This window comes from Ranitomeya variabilis, chromosome 1 (genome assembly GCF_051348905.1).
Source record: "Ranitomeya variabilis isolate aRanVar5 chromosome 1, aRanVar5.hap1, whole genome shotgun sequence".
In the NCBI taxonomy this organism is placed as follows: domain Eukaryota; kingdom Metazoa; phylum Chordata; class Amphibia; order Anura; family Dendrobatidae; genus Ranitomeya; species Ranitomeya variabilis.
In genome coordinates, this window is record NC_135232.1 from 779,493,810 (window position 1) to 779,517,912 (window position 24,103).

A 24,103-nucleotide genomic window follows, 5' to 3' on the forward strand; every position below is an offset into this window, starting at 1 on the left:
CATTTAATACGCCTGAAGGCCATTTTGAGTATTTGGTAATGCCTTTCGGTCTCGCAAATGCCCCTTCCGTTTTTCAGTCCTTTATGCACAATATTTTCCGTGAATATCTGGATAAGTTTATGATTGTGTATTTGGATGATATTCTTGTTTTTTCGGAGGACTGGGAATCTCACGTTCAACAGGTCAGGAGAGTTTTTCAGGTTTTGCGAGCTAATTCTCTTTTTGTAAAGGGCTCAAAGTGTAGTTTTGGAGTTCAGAGAATTTCCTTTTTGGGATATATTTTTTCCCCTTCATCTATGGAGATGGACCCTGTCAAGGTCCAGGCTATTTGTGATTGGATGCAACCTACTTCTTTGAAGAGTCTGCAAAAGTTCTTGGGTTTTGCTAATTTCTATCGCCGATTTATAGCGGGTTTTTCTGCCATTGCTAAACCTTTGACTGATTTGACCAAGAAGGGTGCTGATGTTGCTAATTGGTCCTCTGCGGCTGTGGAGGCCTTTCAAGAGCTTAAGCGCCGCTTTTCTTCCGCTCCTGTGTTGCGCCAACCTGATGTGTTACTTCCGTTCCAGGTTGAGGTGGATGCTTCGGAGATCGGAGCAGGTGCAGTTTTGTCGCAGAAAGATCCTGACTGCTCAGTAATGAGACCATGTGCGTTTTTCTCCCGAAAGTTTTCGCCCGCTGAGCGAAATTATGATGTGGGAAATCGGGAACTTCTGGCCATGAAGTGGGCGTTTGAGGAGTGGCGTCATTGGCTTGAGGGTGCTAGACACCAGGTGGTGGTCCTCACTGACCACAAGAATCTAATTTATCTTGAGTCGGCCAGGCGTCTGAATCCTAGACAGGCGCGCTGGTCGTTGTTTTTCTCCCGATTTAACTTTGTGGTGTCATATCTGCCTGGGTCCAAGAATGTGAGGGCGGATGCCCTCTCTAGGAGTTTTGAGCCTGACTCGCCTGGTGATTCCGAACCTACCGGCATCCTGAAGGATGGGGTGATATTGTCAGCTGTCTCCCCAGACCTGCGGCGTTCTTTGCAGGAGTTTCAGGTGGATAGGCCTGATCGCTGTCCGCCTGGTAGACTGTTTGTCCCTGATGATTGGACCAGTAGAGTTATCTCGGAGGTTCATTCTTCCGCGTTGACAGGTCATCCTGGAATTTTTGGCACCAGGGATTTGGTGTCTAGGTCCTTCTGGTGGCCTTCTTTGTCTCGAGATGTGCGCATGTTTGTGCAGTCTTGTGATGTTTGTGCTCGGGCCAAGCCCTGCTGTTCTAGGGCCAGTGGGTTGTTGTTGCCCTTGCCTATTCCTAAGAGGCCTTGGACGCACATCTCTATGGACTTTATTTCTGACCTTCCGGTTTCTCGTAGGATGTCTGTCATCTGGGTGATTTGTGACCGTTTTTCCAAGATGGTTCATTTGGTACCTTTACCCAAATTGCCCTCCTCCTCTGAGTTGGTTCCTCTATTTTTTCAGAATGTGGTGCGTTTGCATGGTATTCCTGAGAATATAGTGTCTGACAGGGGTACTCAGTTTGTGTCTAGATTTTGGCGGACGTTCTGTGCCAGGATGGGTATCGATTTGTCTTTTTCGTCTGCATTCCATCCTCAGACTAATGGCCAGACTGAGCGTACTAATCAGACCTTGGAGACTTACTTGAGGTGTTTTGTGTCCGCTGATCAGGATGATTGGCTTGACTTTTTGCCATTGGCAGAGTTTGCCCTTAACAATCGGGCTAGTTCTGCCACTTTGGTTTCTCCATTTTTTTGTAATTCAGGGATTCACCCTCGGTTTTCGTCCGGTCAATTGGAGTCTTCGGATTGTCCTGGAGTGGATGCTGTGGTTGATAGGATGCATCAGATTTGGGGACAGGTTGTGGACAATCTGAAGTTGTCCCAGGAGAAGACTCAACAGTTCACTAATCGTCATCGGCGTATTGGTCCTCGTCTTTGTGTTGGGGACCTGGTGTGGCTGTCTTCTCGATTTGTTCCTATGAAGGTCTCGTCTCCTAAGTTTAAGCCTCGGTTTATCGGCCCTTATAGGATTCTGGAGGTTCTTAATCCTGTGTCCTTTCGTTTGGACCTCCCAGCATCTTTTAATATCCATAATGTTTTCCATCGGTCATTATTGCGGAGGTATGAGGTACCGGTTGTTCCTTCTGCTGATCCACCTGCTCCTGTGTTGGTTGAGGGTGAATTGGAGTATGTGGTGGAAAAGATCTTGGACTCCCGTGTTTCCAGACGGAAACTTCAGTATCTGGTTAAGTGGAAAGGTTATGGCCAGGAGGATAATTCTTGGGTGACAGCATCCGATGTTCATGCTCCCGATTTGGTTCGTGCATTTCATAGTGCTCATCCAGGTCGCCCTGGTGGTTCTGGTGAGGGTTCGGTGCCCCCTCCTTAAGGGGGGGGTACTGTTGTGAATTCGGTTTGTGGGCTCCCCCGGTGGTCTGTTATGGTAGTGTCTCTTATGTGCCTTCCTCCATCTCTGATTACCTGTCGCCACCCTCTTGGGGAGTTTCCTATTTAAGGCTGCTTGGCTGTTAGTCACATGCCGGCCAACAATGTGCTAGTAGCATTCTGTTGCATTCACCTGCCTCAAGTTCCAGTTCAGCTAAGTTGAATTTTGTTTCTTGTTTTGCTATTTTTGTCCAGCTATCTGCAATGTGACTCTTCAGTGCTGGAAGCTCTTGTGGACAGAAAATTACTACTCCAGTGGCATGAGTTGTCACTGGAGTTTAAGGTAGTTTCTGGATGGTGTTTTTGAATAGTGATTTTTAGGTCGACCGTGAAGTAACTCTTTCCTGTCCTTCTGCTATCTAGTAAGCGGACCTCACTGTGCTAAATCTGCTGTTCTTCCTACGTATGTCATTTCCTCTGAACTCACCGTCAATATCTGTGGGGGCCTACTATCATCTTTTGGGGTTCCTCACTGGAGGTAAGGCAGGCCTGTATATTCCTCTTATAGGGGTAGTTAGATCTCCGGCTGGCGCGTGGTGTCTAGGGCATCGTAGGTACATCCCCCGGCTACTGTAAGTGTTGGGTCAGGTTCAGGTCACGGTCGACCTTAGTTTCCATCACCCGAGAGCTAGTCCGTTTTGCATTTTTTTTCCCATGGTCATTGGGGTAACCATAACAATTTTCCCTGGAATCTGGGAATCCGGCCTTGTTTAATGTAGATTCCTTTTTTCAGGCTTTAGGATTATTATATGATGAACCGAATTCTGTGGATCAAGCGGAGAAAACCTTGTTGGCCCTGTCTCAGGGTCAAGAGGCGGCAGAATTGTATTGTCAGAAATTTAGAAAATGGTCTGTGTTGACTAAATGGAACGATGATGCTTTGGCGGCAATTTTCAGAAAGGGTCTTTCTGAATCCGTTAAAGATGTTATGGTGGGGTTTCCCACGCCTTCCGGTCTGAGTGATTCTATGTCTCTGGCCATTCAGATTGATCGGCGCTTGCAGGAGCGTCAAACTGTGCGCGCTGTGGTGTCGTCCTTAGAGCAAAGTCATTGTGGCGACGCTTCTCATGTCATTTTAGTCTGCCCTAAGCGGACAAAAAGGATCGTTAGTTCATTTACTATCAGTACTGTACAACCTAAATTTCTGTTTTCGGTGTCCTTGATCTGCTCATTGTCATAATTTTCTGTCATGGCATTTGTGGATTCAGGCGCCACCTTGAACTTAATGGATTTTGAGTTTGCCAGGCGTTGTGGTTTTCCCTTGCAGCCTTTGCAGAACCCTATTCCTTTAAGGGGGATTGATGCTACACCTTTGGCTAAAAATAAGCCCCAGTTTTGGACACAGGTGACCATGCACATGGCGCCAGCCCATCAGGAAGATTGTCGATTTCTGGTGTTGCATAATTTGCATGATGTTATCGTGCTGGGTTTCCCGTGGTTGCAGGTACATAATCCTGTGTTGGATTGGAAATCTATGTCTGTGACTAGTTGGGGTTGTCAGGGGGTTCATAATGATGTTCCTTTGATGTCAATCTCCTCTTCTTCCTCTTCTGAAATTCCAGAGTTTTTGTCTGATTTTCAGGATGTATTCGATGAGCCCAAGTCCAGTTCCCTTCCTCCGCACAGGGACTGTGATTGTGCGATTGACTTGATTCCAGGCAGTAAGTTTCCTAAGGGCCAACTTTTCAACCTGTCTGTGCCTGAACATACCGCCATGCGGAGTTATGTTAAGGAGTCTTTGGAGAAAGGGCATATTCGGCCATCTTCTTCACCGTTGGGAGCAGGGGTTTTTTTTGTTGCTAAGAAGGATGGCTCCTTGAGACTTTGTATTATCACCTCTTGAATAAGATCACGGTCAAGTTTCAATACCATTTACCTTTGCTTTCCGATTTGTTTGCTAGGATTAAGGGGGCTAGTTGGTTTACAAAGATTGACCTTCGGGGGGCATATAATCTTGTTCGTATTAAGCAGGGTGATGAATGGAAAACTGCGTTTAATACGCCCGAAGGCCATTTTGAATACCTTGTGATGCCATTCGGGCTCACTAGCGCTCCATCTGTTTTTCAATCCTTCATGCATGATATCTTCCGGACTTATATTGATCAATTCTTGATTGTATATTTGGACGATATTTTGATTTTTTCCGATGATTGGAAGTCTCATGTGGAACAGGTCAGGATGGTAGTTCAGAGGGAGCTAAGCACCGTATCGTGGTCCTGACCGATCATAAGAATTTGATTTACCTCGAGTCTGCCAAACAGCTGAGTCCTAGACAGGCTCGGTGGTCCTTGTTTTTTTCCCGTTTTGATTTCGTGGTTTCGTATCTTCCGGGTTCTAAGAATATTAAGGCTGATGCCCTTTCTAGGAGTTTTTTGCCTGATTCTCCTGAGGTCCTTGAACCGGTCGGCATTCTGAAAGAAGGGGTGGTCCTTTCTGCCATTTCCCCTGATTTACGGTTCTTCAGGAATTTCAGGCTGATAGACCTGACCGCTGTCCTGTGGGGAAATTGTTTGTTCCTGACAGATGGACCAGTAGAGTGATTTCTGAGGTTCACTGTTCTGTGTTGGCTGGTCATCCTGGTATTTTTGGTACCAGAGATTTGGTTGGTAGGTCCTTTTGGTGGCCTTCGTTGTCACGTGATGTGCGTTCTTTTGTGCAGTCCTGTGGGACTTGTGCGCGGGCCAAGCCTTGTTGTTCCCGTGCTAGTGGGTTACTTTTGCCATTGCCGGTCCCTGAGAGGCCCTGGACGCATATTTCTATGGATTTTATTTCTGATCTTCCGGTTTCCCAGAGGATGTCAGTTATCTGGGTTGTTTGTGACTGGTTTTCTAAGATGGTTCATTTGGTGCCTTTGCCTAAATTGCCTTCCTCTTCAGAGTTGGTTCCATTGTTTTTTCAGCATGTGGTTCGTTTGCATGGTATTCCGGAGAATATTGTGTCCGACAGAGGTTCCTAGTTTGTTTCTAGGTTTTGGCGGGCCTTTTGTGCTAGGCTGGGCATTGATTTGTCTTTTTCTTCTGCATTTCATCCTCAGACAAATGGCCAGACCGAGCGAACTAATCAGACTTTGGAGACTTATTAGAGATGCTTTGTGTCTGCCGATCAGGATGATTGGGTGGCCTTTTTGCCATTGGCCGAGTTTGCCCTTAATAATCGGGCTAGTTCGGCTACTTTGGTTTCGCCTTTTTTTTGTAATTTTGATTTTCATCCTCGTTTTTCTTCTGGGCAGGTTGAGCCTTCTGACTGTCCTGGTGTGGATTCTGTGGTTGACAGGTTGCAGCAGATTTGGGCTCATGTGGTGGACAATTTGGTGTTGTCTCAGGAGGAGGCTCAACGTTTTGCTAACCGTCGTCGGTGTGTTGGTTCCCGGCTTCGGGTTGGGGATTTGGTTTGGTTGTCTTCCCGTCATGTTCCTATGAAGGTCTCTTCCCCTAAGTTTAAGCCTCGGTTTATTGGTCCTTATAGGATTTCTGAGATTATTAATCCGGTGTCTTTTCGATTGGCGCTTCCGGCCTCTTTTGCTATCCATAATGTCTTCCATAGATCTTTATTGCGGAAATATGTGGTGCCCGTTGTTCCCTCTGCTGATCCTCCGGCCCCTGTTTTGGTTGATGGGGAGTTGGAGTATGTGGTTGAGAAGATTTTGGATTCTCGTTTTTCGAGGCGGAGGCTTCAGTACCTTGTCAAATGGAAGGGTTATGGCTAGGAGGATAATTCTTGGGTTTTTGCTTCTGATGTCCATGCTGCTGATTTGGTTCATGCTTTTCATCTGGCTCGTCCTGATCGGCCTGGGGGCTCTGGTGAGGGTTCGGTGACCCCTCCTCAAGGGGGGGGGGTACTGTTGTGAATTCTGCTTTTGGGCTCCCTCCGGTGGTTGTAGGTGGTAATGCAGTTGCCCCTGAGTTGCAGTCCTGGTCAGGTGTATATGCTGATTGCAGTTCTGACTGGGGTATTTAGGCATGCAGGATTCATTAGTCCTTGCCAGTTGTCAATTGTTGTTGGGAGGTGTTGGACCTCTGCTTGGTTCCTCCTGCCTTTCTGCCAAATCAGCAAAGATAAGTGTCTGTTTTTTTTTTCCTGTGGCACACATGCTATGTGCTTCACAATTCAGTGCTATTCTTTGTGTTTTCTTGTCCAGCTTAGATTGTGTCAGTATTTTCTCAGTCTTGTTGGATTCTCTGGAGTGGCAGATATACATTCCATGTCTTTAGTTAGATTGTGGAACTTTTTGTATTATCTGCTGTGGATATTTTTGGAAGGGTTTTAATACTGACCGCCTAGTAATCTGTCCTATCCTTTCCTATTTAGCTAGAATGGCCTCTTTTGCTAAATCCTGTTTTCTACCTGCGTGTGTCTATTCTTCTCCTACTCACAGTCATTATTCGTGGGGGGCTGCCTATCCTTTGGGGGTCTGCTCTGAGGCAAGGTAGCATTCCTATTTCCATCTATAGGGGTATTTAGTCCTTTGGCTGTGTCGAGGTGTCTAGGGTATGTTAGGTACACCCCACGGCTACTTCTAGTTGCGGTGTTAGTTCAGGATTTGCGGTCAGTACAGGTTCCACTGACTCCAGAGAAAGTTTCATGTGGCTCCAAGGTCACCAGATCATAACACAGGTGGCCCTGTTGCTCTGGAGCCGGATGAAGAGGGCAAGACTGCATCTGAAGAGGGAGCAGGAGGAAGCTCAGATTTTTTCTGGTTTTTCAAGTGTGTACTCCACTGTAGCTTGTGCTTTGCTTCCAGATGCCTCGTCATGCATGTGGTACTCAGGTTAAGATAATTTATGCCTCGCTTTAGTCTCTGATGGCACAGCATTCAAACCACCCGTGCTTTGTCAGGGAGGTCCTTTGAGCTGGCTTTGGTGCGCTCAGTTCTTCGGTGCAGTGGGAAGTAGCAGCCGGCGGACTGGCCGTGGTGCTTTTTCATCGTGCTCCCTCTTTTGCTGTGCAGCTGGGGCACAGTGACCTCGACTTCTTCCTCCGAAGTGCTTAGGTCAGTCAGATGGCCTTGACTCCATATGGAATTGCATCATTGCACCTCTCCAGTCTATCCTTAGCTCTCCTGCCAACTAATCCACCTCTGTCCTCACTAATGCTCCACTTCGCCCCTCTGCAAATTCCTTAATTGGCTCCCAATTCCACAACGTATTCGCTTCAAGCTACAAAGCCATCCATAATCTGTCTCCCCAATATATATCTGAACTGATCTCCCATCACATAATCTCCGGTCATCCCAAGAACTGTTTCTCTCCTCCACAATCGTACATTCCTCATCCAATCGCCTTCAATACTTCTCTCGAGTATCCTCCCCCCAGAATTTTGTGGCCCAACGTGTTCGATTATTCCCTACATTCAGAACCTTCAAGTGGAACTTGAAAACCCATCCCTTCAGCACAACATGCAGACTGCAATGACCCTGCTGCTACAACTACCAGTACTGCAGCCTCACCAGCACCGGAGCTGCTGCAACCCCCGGACATACCGTTGCCTTCCCCATTATCCTATAGAATGTAAGGCTCAAAGAGTAAGATCCTCTCCCCTCTGTACCTGTCTGTCACTATTAGTTTCTTCATTGTAATTTCTATTTTTGTTTTGTAGGTAACCCCTCCTCATGTATAGCACTGTGGAATCAACGGTGCTCTAAAAATAAATAATGATAATAATCCCCTGCATTATGTTCCACACAGTCCTCACCCCTGCCCTCCTTGCCAGTCTGTACACAGCAGATAGCTGCAGCAGTTGGCACCTGTGTTTCATTATCATCAGCATCAGAGATATGCTGCGGTGGTCCACTACCCCTCCCATGTACTCATTTTCAAACAGAACAAGTGGTTGGGCATCAGTACACTCAATCTCTTCCACTTGTTGCATAGTGCCAGGTGCATGGCCCATGGAACCACAGCCAGCAGAGCCATCAAAAAGCAGAAGAGACTACTCCATGACTTGGGCTCAGACTGCTTGGCTGATTTTCAAGGGGGTGAGGTGGAAGACATACCCATGGGCCGCAGGTGCAAACTCTGTATGTTCAGCATGGGACCAGGTGGAAAATAGGAGCAAAGGAACTGAGTGCACTCTCAGCCTTCCAATCTAAAACTGCCTCTACCTGTTCTAGCCTTACTATTCTTCCAGCAGTACTTGGAGGTACGAAATTACTCAGATAGACCTGTCTCCTGCATTCTCCAGGGGAAGATGTTTCATTTGGGGGCATAGTAGGCACAGATTGAACACGTCCTCTCTCTGTAGCAGCTACACCACCAGCAGTAACACAGCCACGTGTCATGTCGGACGCTATTCACACTAGGGCGTCCGACAGACAGCGGTAATTCCACATTCATCCACTATACGCTCAGTGGCGCCAGCTAGACTTTATCCAAATATTCCGGGGTTAATCTAGCTGGTAATCGGGTTGGAGGCTGGGTCACGCCCGTGGCCTTTAAATAGTCATTCTGGACTTTGGGCGTCGCCGATTATAGCTTGTGTCTTGTGCCTGGTGATCTCGGTCTGGAGTGGTGGTCTAGGAGATGAAATATCGTATCTGGTGGTGTATTATCCTTTGTCATATTTCTCCTTCCTATATTTGTTTTGCCCTGTGCACATTATAGTGTTTTCCTGTGTGTCTGCGGCGAGGTGCGTTTTTAGTTTTTCCCTGTCTGTGCTTTCTGTAGGGGTTGGTGTGTGGTCTTACCACTGGGAGGCGGGTGGAGGTTTCAGCATAGGACTGAAACAGGAGTCAGGGTCAGGCCTGGCGGCCCAGACAAGCACACCATCAGTGTAAATTCTGGGAGAGGGACAGACAGGGTTTTCCCTAGTCTGAGGGATATCGCAGGGGCCCGGGTAATCAGCTGTAGTCTACCTAGCACCCGCGTGACACCACGTCCCCTATTTGATACTCTCCTCATTCTTAACACCCCAAAAAAAGTGCAGAGTATTACACAGCCTGTATACAGAGAGAGTGTGACTGTTTTCAGAGTACCCCCAAAAAATAAGTAAAAATAAAAAAAATACAAAAACATTGTTGGTACCTCCTCCTCCGCTTCTTCCACTTCTTCCACCTATACCACCACGTCCACCTCAACCTACTTCTCCACTTGGACCTCCACCTCCTGGTTTGAGATTTTTTTTGTTCTATGTTATTTTAAGTCATTCCACTATTCACATTTGTTTGCAGGGCAATTGTCCTGCTCTCACTCTCATTTTGCTTCCTTTTGCAGCCCTCTATCTCTTACTATGACGATTTTAAAGCACTGAAGCTCAGGTCCCCATTGACTTCTATTGGGTTCGGGGTCAAGTTTGGGCCAAGTTCTGATGCCCAAACCAAACTTTGAACTACAGTTCTTCCAAACCTGAACATCCATGGGTCTGTCCATCCCTAGTTAGAGAATTTTTTAAATGGGGGTTGTCATTGAATATTCCCAGTACACTGCTGTGGGTACCTACCAAAAGTAAGCCAAGGAAGGATAACTGATGAACTGACACCAAAATCATTGGTGCCCAATGCTCAGTAATGAGTAGATGAGGAGCCAAGGCTATCTCAATTGATCCTCTTTTTCATGTTTAAACAGTTATGACAAGTCTATGCACAATACCAGGCATCTGCAAAAAACGTGTAAGACATGGCACCATTGAGTACAAGAGATGTGGAAATATATTCTTTGGAGTTTTTGTATATTTGTTGTATGTCAGTGTTCCTCAACTCAGTTGTCAATAGCCACCAACATATCAAGTCTTTAGGATTTTCTTAGTATTTCCCAGTTAATGGAATTATCACCTGGGCAATACTAAGGAATTCCTGAAAACATGTTGGTGGCTCTTGAGGACTGGAGTTGGGGAACACTGATGTAATTGGATCTTTTCGTATTAATCTCATTGCACAGCTATGTGAACCTACCTGAAGAAAAGTTGTTTTACACCGGACAACTTTTCAAAACCAATGATCCCATTAATGATCAGTGGTATAAGTAATCATATAGCAAGAATCTAATGCATAATATAGATACATTGTAAAGTTATAGCTGAAACAGAAGGGTTAAATCCATGGTGAAAATCAATGTCAAATACAAATCATAAAAGGCATTCTGGAAATCCACAGCATGCCCTCAATGGAAAAAATTTGCTGCTAGTATTGTAAATTTATTTTAGATTTTGGTGCAGAGTCCTGGCATAGATGTTGCTATGAGCAATTCATCCGTCTCATCCACTGCAATAGACTCTAATGGTATAACTTCCCACCTCTGCTTGCTGTCTCATCCGTCTCATCCACTGCAATAGACTCTAATGGTATCACTTCCCACCTCTGCTTGCTGTCTCATCCGTCTCATCCACTGCAATAGACTCTAATGGTATAAACTCCCACCTCTGCTTGCTGTCTCATCCGTCTCATCCACTGCAATAGACTCTAATGGTATCACTTCCCACCTCTGCTTGCTGTCTCATCCGTCTCATCCACTGCAATAGACTCTAATGGTATAAACTCCCTCTGCTTGCTGTCTGTCATCTGCCACTCTACCATCTAGCAACATATTTTAATGTGCCTGCGTAATGTTTGGTATAATTCATTGGTTGCATTGTAGGATTTACTCACTGTTTTATGTATATCCATTACTGTGGCCACTCTAGATATTATCTTGCTGAAGGTGTTTTATAGCATATAGATGTTGCCAGCCACAATGTGTTTGATCATTTAATCACCCCCTGGTGTGCTGGCCCCAGCTGCCAAATTATCCCCACCCTGGTCCCTCAATCCATCTCTTCTGACCCAGCGTTGGACTATAAATGTAGAACCATCCTTAGGGGTGCACGCAAGTGGGGGTGCACGCGTCACAGAAGCAAAGCGTCACGAAGATAAGCGTCGTGATACATCAGTTATTCCATGGCAGTTAGTCAGGGCAGGAGTCAGGTAACCCACACTCTGCTCTCCCTTCTCTCCACGTGCTTTATTCCTATCCTCCTATGCTCCCTTGCAATCCACATTCACCGCCCAATCCCCCCTCCACCACGACTCATACACATCAGCTCCTCACTCCTTCCATCTCCCATGTACAGCTCCCATGCACTTCTCACCTCCCTGAAAAACCTCAGCCCATCTTACCCAAGCACACTGCACAAAAAAACTCATTACACTTCAAAAAACCACTTGCGTTTTATCTTGTTACTCCTACTGATTTCGGGGGACATATCCCCCAACCCCGGTCCCCCATCCCCCAACCTCAACCGCTACCCTACCTCATATCAAAACCATACTAACCTTATTAATATTACTTGCACTCCCTCATCTCTCTCTTTCAATTGTGCCCTTTGGAATCCACGGTCTGTATGTAACAAGCTTCCTTTCCTGCACAACTACTTTGTGAACAACTCTCTGTATCTGTTGGCTCTCACTGAAACCTGGATCCAGGACTCTGACACTGTCTCCCCTGCTGCCATTTCCCATGGTGGCTTACAATTTTCCCATTCCCCAAGACCCACAAACAGACCTGGTGGTGGAGTCGGCATACTCTTGTCCCCCCAATGCACGTCAGGTTATACCCCCAGTTCCTTCACTCTCATTCCCTTCGTTTGAGGTCCACACCATCAGGCTCTTCCGTCCCCTCTCCCTCAGAGTAGCGGTCATATACCGGCCCCCAGGCTCACCCACCCACTTCCTGGACCACTTCTCAGCCTGGCTGCCGCACTTCATGTCCTCAGAACTACCAACCCTTATCCTGGGAGACTTCAACATCCCCATTAACAGCCCCACTTCCACATCTGCATCCCAGCTTCTAGCATTAACCACTTCTCTAGGCCTCTCACAGCTCTCAACCTCTGAAGCACACAAAGACGGTAACACCCAGGACCTGGTCTTTGTCCGGCTCTGTTCAATCTCTTACCTAGATAACTCACCACTTCCCTTCTCTGACCACAACATTCTCTCCTTCACACTCACAATTCCTCGCCCACCCCAGCACTCTCCTACCTACCACACATTCAGAAATCTACAAGCCATTAACCCTCATACACTTTCAGACTCCATACACTCATCACTGTCCCCAATCTCTTCTTTTTCCTGTCCTGATCTGGCTGTACATCACTACAATGACACTCTTAGAAGCACCCTAGACCAAGTAGCTCCCCTCACCCTCAGAACCTCCAAACACAGAGTGAAACAGCCCTGGCTCACATCGCAAACCCGATTTCTCCAGCGATGCTCTAGGAGTGCTGAACGCTTATGGAGGAAAACTCGCACCCCAGAAGACTTCATACACTTCAAATTTATGTTAAGGACCTATAACTCTGCCCTTCACCTCGCCAAACAGTCCTACTACACCACCCTGATCTCCTCACTATCCAACAACCCCAAGAAACTTTTTAACACCTTTCACTCCCTCCTCAGGCCAAAAGCACAAGGCCCTATCACAGACATTTGTGCTGATGACCTGGCCTCCCACTTTATAGAGAAAATAGACAATATCCGTCAGGAAATCCGCTCCCAGACACCAAGTGCAATGACTCCCATTCCTCCCTGCATCTCCCCTGGCTCACTCTCTGCATTCGATCCCATCACAGAAGAAAAAGTATCCAAGCTCCTCTCCTCTTCTCGTCCGACTACATGCACCACCGACCCCATTCCCTCACACCTCCTCCAGTCTCTCTCTCCAGTCATCACAACTCACCTAACTACAATTTTTAATCTCTCCCTTTCCTCTGGCATTTTTCCCTCCTCCTTCAAACACTCTATCATTACTCCATTGCTAAAAAAAAACACCCTTGACCCATCATGCACAAACAACTACAGACCGGTCTCCAATCTCCCCTTCATCTCAAAACTCCTGGAGCGCCTAGTATACTCCCGCCTTACCCATTTCTTCTCCACTCATTCCCTCCTAGACCCTTCACAGTCCGGGTTCCGCCCCCTACATTCGACAGAAACTGCACTCACCAAGGTGACCAATGACCTTCTGACAGCAAAATGTAACGGTGACCACTCTCTGCTCATTCTCCTCGATCTTTCTGCAGCTTTTGACATGGTTGACCACCCTCTCCTACTCTCTAGGCTCCAGTCACTAGGCATTAAGGACACTGCTCTCTCCTGGTTCTCTTCCTATCTTTCTGAACGCTCCTTCAGTGTTCTGTTCTCCGGCTCCACTTCATCTCCTCTTCCTCTCACTGTCAGGGTACCTCAGGGCTCAGTCCTTGGCCCCCTTCTCTTCTCCCTCTACACGGCCCCAGTTGGATAGACTATCAGCAGATTTGGCTTTCAGTACCATCTTTATGCTGATGACACACAACTATACACGTCATCCCCTGACCTTACCCCCGCTGTACTACAGAACGCCACTGACTGTCTGTCCGCAGTCTCTGACATCATGTCCGCTCTCTATCTGAAACTCAACCTCTCCAAAACTGAACTTCTTCTGCTCCCGCCTTCTACTAAATGCCCTAAATCTGACATTTCCCTCTCTGTGGGTGGCACCATAATAACACCTCGGCAGCAGGCACGCTGTCTGGGTGTTATGTTTGACTCTGATCTCTCCTTCACCTCCCACATACAATCTCTTGCCCGCTCGTGCCGCTTACACCTAAAGAACATCTCTAGAATCCGCCCTTTTCTCACCATGGAGACAACAAAAACTCTCACTGTCGCCCTAATCCACTCCCGTCTGGACTACTGTAATGCTCTATTAATTGGCCTCCCCCTCACGCGACTTTCCCCTCTCCAGTCTATCCTTAATGCGGCAGCCAGGGTTGTCCATCTGGCTAATCGTTACTCGGACGTGTCCGCTCTTCAACAGTCATTACACTGGCTGCCCATTCATTACAGGATACAATTCAAAGTACTTGTTCTCACCCACAAAGCTCTCCACAGTGCGGCACCCCCTTACATCTCCTCCCTCAGTTTTGTCTATCGGCCTAGCCGACCACTGCGCTCTGGAAACGACTTTCGACTAACCTCTGCACTAATCCGTACCTCCCACTCCCGACTCCAAGACTTCTCCCGTGCTGCGCCAATCCTCTGGAATGCTCTACCCCAAGATATTAGGACCATCCACAACTTGCATAGTTTTAGGCGCTCGCTCAAAACTCATTTGTTCAGAGCGGCCTATCACGTTCCCTAATCAAACTCATTGTATGTTTGTGTGTGTGTGTAGCCCATTCACACACACTATCTCCACCTACCCCCCACTCCCTGAAGATGGCTGGACCTTCATTGTAAATACATCATTGTAAATACACACCTGTACTTTGTATCTCCCCACCTCATTGTAGATTGTAAGCTCTCACGAGCAGGGTTGTCTTATTTCGTCTTATTTTATTTTGCTTTATTACTGTATTGTTAACATTGTTACCCATGACTGTTGTGTTTGAAACTGTTAAACTGTAAAGCGCTGCGGAATATGTTGGCGCTATATAAATAAAGATTATTATTATTATTATTATGAGCAGCATTTATATTAACCAGTTGTGGCACAAATAGTAATACATTTTAAAGTGGTATAATTGATGTTGAAAACCTTCTCTTGAATCTCAGCCTATTGTTTCGCTCTCAACTGTTGAATGGGTACAAATATTTCATCACATTTATTTAAAAAATTGGATCACACTCAAGGAACAAATATACTAAACATTTGTTTAATAATATAGACTCCTTTAAAGAGTATCTCCTTTAGGCCGGAGTCACATTAGCGTAGAATACAGACGAGTGCTATGCGAGAAAACATTGCATAGCACTCGGACTATGGGGCAGCTCACCTCACCGTATTTTTTCTCAGGCGTATTCTACATGCAATTAAAATAGCAGCATGCTGCAATTTTACGCATTGTCCGAGACTCGCCAATGCAAGTCTATGGGTGCAAAAAAAAAACAATCGCACAGAACTTGGACCATGCGGGTGCTGTCCGATTTTTATGCACCAGTGTCCTTTGAAAATCCGGCAATTCATGTGCGCGTACAGTAAAATCACATTGACAGGTTAGAATAGAAGAGATAGAGCAGATATATACACATAGAATAGATAGATACTGTATAAAGATTTCAGTGACACACACACACATATATATCTATATATATTACATAGATAGAATAAAAGACGGTAATTCATCTGCCGTGTTCTGTAAAATCACTGCAGGAGCCGACAGGATAGAAAAGATAGATTACATACAGTAAATACATATAGAATAGGTAGATCTATAGATGTCAGTAACAAATACAATTAGTACAGTGTGTGTGCAAATTACTGGACATGTATTTAATTATTAAAAGATTATCGGAAAAGAATGGCTTGGGCTCCCGCTCAATTTTAATAACCAGCAGAGGGAAAGCCAACGGCTGGGGGCAGATGTTTATAGCTTGCGAAGGGAGTAATACCCATGGAGCATCCCAAGCTATTAATATCAGCTCACCGCTGGATAATTAGCCTTTACTGGCTATTAAAATGACGTAGGGTCCCCCTATAATTAATAACCAGCAAAGGCTATGCAGACAGCTGCAGGCTGCCGTTGATAGCCTAGGAAGGGGCCATGGATACTGGCCACCCCCCAGGCTAAAACATCAGCTCTCAGGCGCCCCAGAAATAGTGCATCTATTAAATGTGCCAATTTTGGCACTTAGCCTCACTCTTCCCACTTCCCCTGTAGCAGTGGCAAGTGGGGTAATAGTTGGGGGGATTGATATCACTGTCAGGTGACATCAAGTCCCAAGGTTAGCAATGGAGAGGAGTCAATAAGACGCCCCCATTACTAACCCCAAGGTCACATTGTAAGAAAACACAGACACCCAGAAAAAAGTCTTTTAAATGAAAGAAAGACACAGACTCCTTTAATATTCTTAATTAAACCATACTTATGACCTCACCTACTCCCCCGATGCCCTCGTCATCTATAAAAGAGATAAAAAAACAAACAGTATTCCTCACCTTTCCGCAGAGATGCTTTAAATCCATTTGTCCCACGACGGGTCCAGCTCTACTACATCTAGATGGCAGACTGCATGATGCAACCATGCAGCCTGTCATCCAACAGAGACACTGAGCACCGTGTGCTCAGTGACTCTGTGTGAACTGCTATTCCCTGTCTGAGGGCATCGAGAGCGTGAGAAAGTTCTCCTGCTCGCGGTGCCATCTGACAGGGAATAGGAGTTCATGGCCAATGAACTCACTTCACCTTTCTGACGACAGTACGAGTGCCGTGGGAAAATTTCCCACGTCACATAGGTTCCCTCAGGCTCCCTGAGGAAGCCATGGCAAAATGCATATAGGAGCGAGTGTCATAACCGCTACCGTGATTATGGGTAAGAGATAATAATGACATGACTCCTTGCACCTCCTATGGGACAGCATTTTTTGATAGTCACTTATGTATTTGATACATAGCACTTTCTGTCCACCCTGTGTTGTGCTGCACCTTGTCATTGTTTACTGGTGGTACAATTAAATGCACTGTCACTTTACATATTTAATAAGGATAATGTGAAAGCTCTCCTCCTATATTCATGCTTGTGGTGTGACAGTATTTTTTTTTTGTTCGACCTAATCTGAACAGCTCTGTAACTTGATACAACCTTGTTGATATATGTATTTATATGTACATTATTGATTATGAATTATGTGTTAATTAAAGCATATCTTTTACAATTCTGGTATACTTCTTTGTGTTTTTTGTTTCAATGTAAATTAGGAGCTCCATAGCTATAACCTGTATCAGTCCTAGTGGTTGGGTTGGGGAGTGTGTGTTTATTATGTTTTCTGGGCTTGAGAATTTGTGTTTTATTAATATCGGCCCACAGCTGACTACATAGCCTTTGCTGGTTATAAATTATAGGGGGACCCTACGTCATTTCTTTTAGGGTCCCCCATTTTAATATCCAGTAAAGGCTAATTATCCAGGTGTGAGCTGATATTAATAGGCTGGGAAGCTCCGTGGGTATTACCCCCTTCCCAGGCTAGAAACATCTGCCCCAGCCGTTGGCTTTCCCTCTGCTGGTTACGAAAATTGTGCGGGAGCCCACGCCATTTTTTTTCAATAATTTTTTAATTAATACATGTCCAGTAATTTGCACACACTGTACTAATTGTATTTGTCACTGACATCTATATATCTACCTATTTCATTTGTATTTACTGTATGTAATCCATCTCTTCTACCCTGTCGGCCCCTGCAGTGATTTTACAGAACACGGCAGATGCATTACAGGCTTTTCTTATATCTATGTAATATATATATACATATATATATATATATATATATATGTATATATGTGTGTGTCACTGACATCTATATATCTATGTATTCTATGTGTATATATCTATTCTATTCTAACCTGTCAGTGTAATTTTACTGTACGCGCACATGAATTGCCGGCTTTTCATATATATTTATATACACAGCTCTGGAAAAAATTGAGAGACCACTGCTAAATTTTCAGTTTGTCCGATTTTTCTCTTTATAGGTATATTTTTGAATAAAATGTTTTATCAACTACTGACAACATGTCTTCGAATTTCCAAGCACTAAATTTTGTATTTTCAGAAAATGAGAAATGATCAAAATAACAAAAAATGCAGTGCTTGCGGACCTCAAATAATGCTAAGAAAACAAGTTCATACTCATTTAGAAACAACAATAATAATGTTTTAACTCGGGAAGAGTTCAGAAATCAATATTTTGTGGAATAACCATGGTTTTTAATCACAGCTTTCATGCGTCTTGGCATGCTTTCCACCAGTGTTTCACACTGCTTTTGGGTGACCTTACGCCACTCCTGGTAAAAAAATGTAAGCAGTTCTTCTTTGTTTGATGGCTTGTGACTATCCATCTTCCTCTTGATTACATTCCAGCGGTTTTCAGTGGGGTTCAGGTCTGGAGATTGGGCTGCCAATGACAGGGATTTGATGTGGTGGTCCTTCATCCACGCATTGATTGACCTAGCTGTGTGGCATGAGGCATTGTCCTGCTGGAAATACCAGTCCTCAGAGTTGGGGAACATTGCCTGGGCAGAGGAAATCAACTGTTTTTCCAGGATAGCCTTGTATGCGACTTGATTCATATGTCCTTTACAAAGATTAACCTACCCAATTCCAGCCTTGCTGAAGCATCCTCAGATCATCACCGATCCCCCACCAAATTTCACAATGGGTGCCAGATACTGTGGCTTGTACTCCTCTCCAGGTCTCGGTCTAACCATTAGACGACCAGGTGTTGGGCAAAGCTGAAAATTAGACTCATCAGAGAAGACTACCTTACCTTACCTTATGATCTTTGGCAAACTTCACTCTTGGTCTCCTTTGCTTCTCATTGATGAAAGGCTTTTTTTATAGCTTTACATGACTTGCACCCTCCCTCTAGGAGCCTGTAACGAACTGTTCTTGCCGTGCACTTAACCCCAGCTGCCATTTCTTTTGTAGGTCACTTGATGTCATCCTGTGGTTGCTGAGTGACATTCGAATAAGAAGACGGTCATCCCGGTCTGTGGAGAGTCGTTTTTGCCCTCTGCCAGTCTGTAGCTTTGTTGTCCCCAATATCTGCTGCTTAACCTTGTTGTAATGGACTGCCGTTTTAGAAATTTTAAGGATGGAGGCAACATGATAATCACTGTGTTAGGCGCTGGGATTCTTCCTCTGCACAGGATAAATCCCAAGCCTTGTCTTCTCCTGCGGTCCCCCATTCAGTCTCAACCACGGTGAATGCTGCTGAGCAAAGACGTAGTTCTCAGCATCTTGCTCAGATCCGGGCTGTGCGCTTGGTTACTGCTGCCTCTCCAGGTTCAGCTATAGTAACTGGCAATTCTCGGCAGCGTGCAGTCACTCCTGAGACCAAGTCCAGGTTTCGCTCTACTGAGCATGCTCGTGGGTCGACTTCTCGTTGGTGGTCGCCCATCACATGATCAGGTCCTGGTCTGGCTTCGAATTGGCCAGTGAGCAAGGTCCTGTCAGATTGACAAAAACTATAAAAGGATCTTTGGCATGCCCGTCAGTGCGCTAAGATCATTTATGTTTGGTGTGTGTGAGGAACCTAACAGTAGTGTGGACTCAGCTGTATGTGCTCAGGGCAGGCTCAGTGCCTTTAGAATTCCGACTTCTCCAGAGAGGAGTTTGTGTGGTTGAATTCAGGGCAGGGCTAGTGCCTTTAGAATTCCGGCCCCTCTGGAGAGGAGTTCTGTGAGTGCTTGGAGTCCACTACCGGTTCCCGTGCCCCAGTGGGGCTTGCATACTCCTGTGATGCTAACAGTGTACATGTTTAGCGCCATATTCACTCTGCGGCCATGTGTCAATAAACACGGTCTCATAGCAGAGTTCCTTTTCCGTTGCTGTGTGCGATTGGCACAGCCACGTGCTACTCCACTGAGTGACATTAACTCAGTGCGAGCCTGTTGCAAGTCTCGCCATTGTCTTCTTTGCTGCAGTGTACCATCTCTGCACGGGGGACCACGGGTGGTCGAACGCACTTCATTATTATAATTTAGCAACGTTTCGCCCACCATAACACACTGTATCTCTCTGCTAGTAAAGGCAGAATTAAGCCCTGCTACAGACATGTAGAGAAGCTGATTTTTATAAAACTGTGCAGTGGTCTCTTAATTTTTACCAGAGCTGTATATATATAAGTATATATATGTGTGCGTGTTTTGCCGAATATTTCCTTTGGAAATTATGTGTAAATGACAGAGAACTGCTGTATGTAAAAGCTCATGTTAAAATCGCATTGCAATCGGATGTAAATTGGATGCTAGGTGTGAAAAATCGGAATGTACTCTCATGACACTTGTGCGACTCTCCACAGGGAGACTCGGACCGATTTTTCATACGTTAAGTGTGACTCCAGCCTTAAAGGGAATCTGTCAGCAGGTTTTTGCTGTGTAATCTGATAGCATAACTGTGTAGGGCCATAGACCGTAATTCCGGCGATGTATCACTTAACAGGGTTTTCCCACAAAAAAACCTTTTTTATAATCAACAGATCTTGGAATAATAATAACTTCCACTATTGGATGTGTTTCAAACGATGTTCCTGTGCTGAGGTAATCTTATACATGTGTCCCTGCTATCAAATGTACTATGTAATGGCTGTGTCTGACCATGCTGCAACATGGTCTGATCGTACCACATATTCTGGCCGAGGATGAAGCAAAAGAGAGTATACAGACATTGCAGCATGGTATCGCAAATTATTCTGTCTTTGAGGTAAAACATTTTTTAAAAAACGGGCAGGGAAATGCTTTACATCACTAAAATAATCAGCCGTTATCCCTTGCTGTAGTGTCTTTTTACTCTTTTGTTTCCTCCCCTGTGGTGTGATCAGACCATGTTCCTGCACGGTCAGACACGGCCATTACACAGTACACAGCAGGGGCACATTTATAAGATTATCTCAGCACAGGGGCATTTTTTTAGACACCTCTAATTGTGGAAATGATTATTATTGTAAGATGTATTGATTAACTTCAACTTTGAAATTAACTTTGTTCGTGGGAAAACCTCTTTAATTTACTGGCTGCAGCAATTATTATAGATTCACGGTTTTCTCTGCTGCAGTTCTAGCAGAGCTCGGAATGTGGAATGCTGATCTGTGTATAACATCGCCCACACCACTAATTGACAGCTTTGCTTGGCCGTGACTCACTTTTTGATCTTGTTGCCGGACCTCAGATTGTTGTGACTATTCGTGTAGATTATCCTTTTGGCTTTTGACGATCTCTGACTTCAGGTATCTGACCCCGCACTTGGCCTCTGACTATCTCTTTGTTGTACTCCCTCGTCTTGACCCTCCTGACATTTGACCATGGACTGTTGTTTGACAACGCCCTTGCCTTACCCCTCTGTACTATGAGCCCTCCTGATATCTGCCTTCGGACCTCCTGACTACCCTGTCTCATAGCTTGCCCATGAGAAGTGACTCAACATCACATTTAGACCAGACAACCTCATTAATGAGTAAACAGTGACTGTGAAGGGAGAAGCGCACAATTGGGTAAATCCCTAATATTGGAGACAGTAAAAACAATAGGTTTGTTCACCTTGGGTGGTTGTATGAAGACAAAACCACTATGAAGGTTTAGATAGCCAGCTGCCGCTGCCCTGTGGCTGGGGCTAAGATCTGCCACATGGAAATTACTAAAACAGGATAAAAATATGTTTAAAATTGGCTGTGCTGTCACTTTGTGCTGACCTCATTTTTGGCAGTGTCTGTCATTATTAGGCGGGCGCAAGAAAGCAGACAACAACATTTTTTTGTGCTACAAAAGTGGACACTGAGGAAAATGAGGTCAGGCAGAGCACAAATTGACTTCTGCTTCATTAAAGTCAACAGCCCTATTGGTGGCAATGCCTTAATTGTATTTTTCAGGGCTTCAGATAGAGCCACTGATATGTGGAAAAAAACTCTAAGGTGCTGTTGCCTTCACTATGGTTACTTTCACACTAGCGTCGCTTGCTGTACGTCGCAATGCTTCGTTTTGGAGAAAAAACGCATCCTGCAAAGTTGCCCACAGGATGCCTTTTTTCTCCATAGGCTTGCATTAGCGACGCATTGCGACGTATGGCCACACGTCGCATCCATCGTGCGACGGATGCGTCGTGTTTTGGCGGACCGTCGGCACAAAAAAGTTGCATGTAACTTTTTTTGTGCGTCGTGTCTGCCATTAACGACTGCGCATGCGTGGCAGGAACTCCTCCCCCTCCTCCCCGGACCTTACAATGGGGCAGCGGATGCATTGAAAAACTGCATCCGCTGCCCCCGTTGTGCTTTTATTTCACAGCATGCGTCGGTACGTTGGGCCGACGCATGGCGACGGCCCCGTACCGACGCTAGTGTGAAAGTAGCCTAAGTGTAGCATTTCAGTGAAGTCCTGCAATCCTGCTTTATTTTGATGTAAATTATTTAAATCCCATGAAGGATCTATTCTACTGTGTTGATAAACTCAGAATGAGGAGAGCATGATTGCAAAATCGGCAGAGGTAGTTTCTATCCCTCCACACCCTTTGTAATTCAGCCCTCTCCCCCACAACAAATGTTTGGTCTCCTCCCAACCTGTACATTCATACACTACAGCCTGTTTGATTTGCCCTCCCTGAAGACTTAAAATCTGTACAATAAAGAGATTCTGAAATATTAAAAATCAGTACAACTGTCCCGAATAAGCTGTCCTGTGTATATTCATGAAGAATAACTCTTTCTGGCCATTATATGACTGGTATACTGCATTTTTCCCACACACTGGCATTAATTCAGCAAATGTTGAAGAGACCAGACTACTCATGCTTCACAGTCTTCATGGGACAAAATCTTCTCATATTTTATTCGGCAGTAACATCAAGTGATGAGCGATAAAGTGCCATGTCTTTCACAATTCCCGTCTCATCTGACGCATGCTGTTACTGCCAAGTAAAATATGAGAGGACTTTGTCCCATGAAGACTGCAAAGCATTAATAGTCTGGTTTCTTAATATTCTGTCGAATTATTGCCTGTTAGACTTCCTGCATATGTTGGAGCTGTTAATGAACCAAGTTTGTGATATCTTGGAGGCAGATGTTGGCAGCTATACAAGATATCCTTTTGTGGTTTAGAACTATTTGTTGTATCCTGAATTTCTCACTAACTCTTATCTGCTGGATTCTTATTTTCAGTTACTTCTGAGCTGTTGGGTCGAGATTGAAAGCCATGATGTCATTAATATATTGTAGACAAAGACAAAAGGGATCAATGCTCTTCTTTGTCTATGTAGCACCACCCTTATAGGCAGCAGAAGCATCATAGGGGGCAGTGTACAGAACTACAGAGCAGTGTAGCTGTAAATCCAGCTCTGGGGATAATTATTAAAATAAGAAGCAGGTCTGTGTTTTCCTCTACCTGTCCTATCACTGTGCTTCTCTCTCCTGCTCCCCATCCCCTTTCCATGGACTTCAATAGGCATCTATAAACTGACAACTTAGTGAGCTGGCAGTCTATCCTGTTTTGATCCAGATGGTTTTTATGCTGTTTTCCAGAGTGAACGATGAGTTCTGGAGGCAAATGCAAGGAGAAGAAGTGGTTTATAGGTGGTGAAAAAAAAAATCATAAGTTGCAGCATTTCATATATTGGCTTGTAATAATGCAAACTTAGTTGAAACAGTGACCATTTCAGTTTTCTTGCTTAAAGTGTTAGGTTATCTTTTCTTTGTAAAACAGAAGTTTTTTGCTGTTGCAGATGGCTTCAGAATGGTCATGCCACCATGCAGTATAGATGAATGGATAAGGAGCCAGACATTGCCACTAAATGCCCAGATGCGCACACCAGAGGTTTGCTGATATTAAAAGGTAAGCTTACATCTATCTGCCACACCGCTGTCAAATTACCTGTAGTGTGTGACTAGGATAGAAATAAAATGCTGTACACAATTACAGGAATAATTGGCAACAGCGACAGTTAGTGTCATTTTACTAACTAAAAATATATTAATAATAATTTTTGCTATGGATGCTGTGGTACCAAGAACAATTTCTAAGAGGGGATGTTCCTCCATTGATGATGCTAAGTGAAGCTGTGGATTTATTGTGCCAGATCCACGAACGTTCCCTTTTTTCCCTCGCACTCTCTTTATTACAGAATTGGACACGTGAGTACATGTGTACCGACAAATAACTTACGGTAAATATGCAACCTATAAAAACCCCGATTTTGTCTGGCTGATTAGATCCCCAGATAG

General features: G+C 45.1%; 1 protein-coding gene across 21 annotated transcripts in view; it reads left to right on the forward strand.

Moving 5' to 3' along the window:
• ADGRL3 (adhesion G protein-coupled receptor L3) overlaps positions 1-24,103 on the forward strand; it is a 1,249,649-nt gene that overhangs the window by 69,874 nt on the left and 1,155,672 nt on the right. For all 21 annotated transcript variants that reach the window (XR_013217764.1, XM_077272336.1, XM_077272380.1 and 18 more), the window contains one exon: positions 23,605-23,714. The gene's annotated coding sequence lies outside the window, so the exon portion shown is untranslated. The remainder of the gene's footprint in view (positions 1-23,604; positions 23,715-24,103) is intronic.